Here is a 5,003-nt window from a genome sequence, read left to right as displayed (position 1 = left end):
AAGACCTGTTATTACCACAGGGAGCAGATGAATTATTTTGCTGCATATCTCACAGAAAAATTTAATGTATCTTTCTTCCCCTTCTGCTGCCACAAATCTGGGTGCTACATATTTCTTTAGTTTCTTTATTTATGGATGCATGTATAGCTATGAAATATATGTGATGTTTTTGTCTATATAAGCAAAAATCACTTACAAAATGTAACCCAACTAAAACTCTTTAGACTTCTTGCAAGATAGGCAATGTACCTATATTTATCCTATCAGAATGTTGGTTTTGACAGTAGTATCATACATGGGTTTGTCACTTTTTGATATAATGATTATTATCTATATTTTATATTTAGTTGCTCTGCAAAGTGTCTAGATGTTCCAGTGATGGGTGTCTTATGGATGTGGAATGAAAGAAACTGAAATATGTTTTAGTATAAAAGAGATAAATATCTTTTGTTAGATTACTGGTATCATTTCCCATAGGAAATCTTTTTGGCTCTACCTTGTAAATATATGTAGAGTCTGATCAATTTTCACCACTTTTCTCCTGGGTCAAACCACATCACCTTATACCTGGGTTTTTACAGTAGTTTCTTACATCCAGCAGGCAAAGTGAGCTTTAAAAAAGAAGTCAGATCATGTCACAACTTAACTCAAAACCTTTTAACGGCTCCCTATTTCACTTACAGTAAAAATGAAACTTATCATAGCTAAAAGGCATGAAGTGACCTGCCACTCTCTTATTTCTAACACCCATATAATTTCCTTTCTGACTTCCTCTCCTCCTCTACACTCTCCACACTGACCTCTGTTATTTTTTGAAATGGCAACGTTGCTTCTACCTCACAGCAACTCTACTAGCTTTTCTCTCTATTTAGAATTCTCCTCACCCAGATATCCATATAGCTCCTTCATTCACTAGTTTCAAGTCTGTTCAATGAATGTTCAGCCTCTTGGTTAGGCTTACTGCCATTTAACATAATTAAATATTAACTATTTAAAATAGTAGCATTCTGCTCTCCTACTACCCAGATACTTTCCTCTGTTATAGTTAATAGCAGTTTTTTTTTTCATCTAATAGAATATAAAATTTACTCATTTATTATGTTTCAGTGTCTATCTCCCCTAACTTAACATCAGCTCCTCAAGCTGGGATATTTGTCTGCCTGTTTGATTTAACCACAGTAAACTCAATGCCTAGAACAATGAATGGGACATAGTAGGCACTCAATAAGTACTGATTGAGTGAAGGATCTGGGGTAGATTGAATCTTGTCCTCCACAAGACATGTTCAAGTCCCAACCATTGGTTCTGTAGATGTGAACTCATTCGTAAATGGGATCTTCAAAAATGCTATTAAGATGAGGAACAATTGACACTGAATGGGCCTTAATCCAATATGTCTGAAGTTCTTACAAGCAGCAGAATTCTAGACAGACAGAGACAACTGAGCAGGAGTAGTAGAAGCAACCAGAGGAGACAGAAGGAGGCAGAAGGCCATGTGAGGGAAGCAGAGATTGATTGATGGCAAGCCACCACCAGCACACTGCAGATATCAGAGAAGGCATGCCCTGCGGATACCATGATTTTGGACTTCTATCCTCCAAAGCTGTGAATCAATAAATTGCTGTTGTTTAAACCAATCAGTTTGTGGGATCCTTGGAGCAGACATAGCAAACTAAGACAGGAATGATTAAGAGTCATCAAGAAATGTTCTATGAATAGCCCAAATCAATGAATGATAATAGGAAATGGTTGTCGATACAGGCCTGCAGAGGAGAGCATGAATGAGACCTCTCTGGAAATATCTGAGGTGAAGAAATTCTCATCCATATGAAGAGAATAAATGGAATGGAGTCAATGTTGAATATGATAAATAACACAAGGGTATTTTTTGAGATTGTAGCACCTGTAAGTAGTTCCATGAGATGTTTCTCCTTGACAGTCGGGTGGTAGGGTGGATAAAATGGTTGAAAGGAACTGACACAAAGCAAAGGCATTCAAGAAAATATATTGTGTCAATCAATAATGAGGTGTAAAACTATGACAGAACATTAATAACTCAATGACATTTAATTTTCAAAATAAAATATATACATTTAATTGTAAAATGTTTAAATTTAACAAAATTATGAAGAAACAGTCATTTATAACTATATCATATGTTTAAAATATATATAATATGGACATTACTCATGAAAATATAATTACACAAAATGAGATTATACTCCATACAGTTTTAAAACTTTGCAAAATTTAATATTTTATTAAGTATTCTTCAATATACTATACTTTAAAAATTCTCCATAAATAATATTTTAATGTAAATATATTATTTTAAAAATATTTTGTTGAATTATAGTGCACATACAGAAAAGTAGAAAATATGAATATACTTTTAAATGTATTATATTAATTTCCTATAACTGCTGTAACAATTATCACAAACTTAATGAATTAAAAGAACATGAATTTATTCTCTTCTAGTTGTAAAAGTCAGAAGACTAAAATGAGTCTTATAGGGCTAAAATCAAGGTGTAGTAGGGCTGATTCTTTCTAGAGGCCTCAGAGGAAAATCCATTCCCTTGCTTTTTCAGCTTCTAGAGGCCTTCTGCTTTCCTTTCCTTGTGGCCCCTTCATTGCATGCTTCCAACCTTCTGTTTTTGTTAACTTCATACCTTAATGAGTCTTCTGACTACATTGGAACACCAGGATAATCCAGGGTACCATCCTTATAGCAAGACACTTAACTTAATTACAGCTGCAAATATAACATAAGGTTCCAGAGATTAGGACATGGGCATCTTTGGGGAAGGGAGGATTATTCAGTCTATGAAATATATTAATTCACTCAGTGCATACCCATTCAACAACACAAATTAGGAATTATAATATTTTGTCCAAAAACCATATCATGAACATAAACAAACCTCCAAATCCCTTCATACCACCATTCACACCCTTTACTCTGTCCTCTTTTGCTTCACTGCCTTTCTCACAATTCAGTTGGGAAAGGGCACATGAAAAATTCTTACATTATTGTTCTTTAGGGTAAGATGATAATCATTATGTAAGGTCCTAAAATTCCAATGTTTATTTTAAAATAATTATTTTCTCATGAAATTCTGAAAGTTCTTTTATATTGTCTCTTTTTGTTTTAAAATTCAATTTTACTGAGATCGTTCACATACCATACAATCATCCAAAATGCATAATAAATTGTCCATGGTACCATCATACAGCTGTGCATCCATCATTACAATTATTTTTTTTTTCAAATTTTTGGAACATTAAAATTACTTCATAAAAGAAATAAATACAAAAAAGAAAACTCAAATCCTCCCATACTCCCAACTGTGCCCCCTCCATTATTGACTCATAGTATTAATATAGTGCATTTGTTACTGTTGATGAAAAAATGTTAAAATAATACTAACTGTAGTACCTGGTTTGTAATAGGTATAGTTTCCCCTATATACCTCTCTATTATAGTGTCATAAATTTGTTCTAATTCATGAAAGAGATTTCTAATATTTGTACAGTTAATCACGGACATTGTCCACCACAAGATTCACTGTTTAATACATTCCCATATTTTAACCTCCAACTTTCCTTCTAGTGACATACGTGACTCTGAGCTTCCCCTTTCCACCACATTCACACACTATTTAGCACTGTTAGTTATTCTCACATTAACATGGTATTTCACCTATGTCCATTTCCAAACATTCAACCTAGTTAAACATTATGCTCTTAATAAGTGACCACTCCCCATTCTTGAGCCTTGTTCTATATCCAGGTAACCTATATTTCATGTCTATGTGTTTACATATTATAAGTAGTTCATATCAGGGAGACCATACAATATTTGTCCCTCTGTGTCTGACTTATTTCACTCAATACAGTGTCCTCAAGCTTTCTTCAACCAACCCATTTTTTTAAAAGATGGTTTTGTTCACCTACCATACATTCCATCCTAAGTAAACAATCAACAATTCCCTGTATAATCACGTATTTATGCATTCACCACCATCACCACTATCTATGTAAGGACATCTCCATTTCTTCTACAAAGAAGGAGTAAGAATCAAAGTAGAGAGACAAATGAAAAAGAAAAAGAAAGAAAAAAATGACAGCTAAGGCAACAAAAGGAAAGATAGAATTAAAATAAAGTACAATAAAAGAGTCAGACAACATCACCAATGCCAAGAGTCCCATACCCCTCCCTTATATTCACCCTCTTATAGGCATTTAGCTTTGGTGTATTGCCTTTGTTACATTAAAGGAGCATAATACAATGTTTCTATTAACTATAGTCTCTAATTTGCATTGATTGTATTTTTTCCCCAATACCACCCCATTTTTAACACCTTGCAATGTTGACATTCATTTGTTCTCGCTCATGTAAAAACATATTTGTACATTTTATTACAATTGTTGAGCATGCTAGGTTTCACCGAGTTGTATAGTCCCAGTCTTTATTTTTCCTCTTTCCTTCCGATGTTCTACATGCTCCTAACCTTCCTCTTTCAACCATACTCACAGTCATCCTTGTTCAGTGCACTTACATTGTTGTGACACCATCACCCAAATGGTGTTCCAAACCTCTCACTCCTGTCCCCTCCCATCTGTCTGCAGTGCTCCCCCTAGCATCTCCTCTAGAAAAGGTACCCTGTTCACAAACTCTCTCACTGTCTGTTTGTCAGAGACTATTTTAAACTCTCCCTCATATTTTAAGGACAGTTTTGCTGGACATTGAACTCCCAGTTGGCAGTTTTTCTCTTTCAGTATCTCAAACACATCACACCACTTCCCTCTTGCCTCCACGGTCTCCACTGAGAAATCCGCACACAGTCTTATCAAGCTTCCCTTGTATGTGATGGATCATTTCTCTCCCACTGCCCTAAGGATTCTCTCCTGGTCTGTGACATTTGACAATCTGATTATCAAGTGTCTTGGCCATTCAGATCCACTCTGCTTGGGGTATGCTGTGCCTCCCGGACTAACAA

Source organism: Choloepus didactylus, chromosome 1 (genome assembly GCF_015220235.1).
Source record: "Choloepus didactylus isolate mChoDid1 chromosome 1, mChoDid1.pri, whole genome shotgun sequence".
Lineage (NCBI taxonomy): Eukaryota > Metazoa > Chordata > Mammalia > Pilosa > Megalonychidae > Choloepus > Choloepus didactylus.
Note: the sequence above shows the minus strand (reverse complement) of the source record.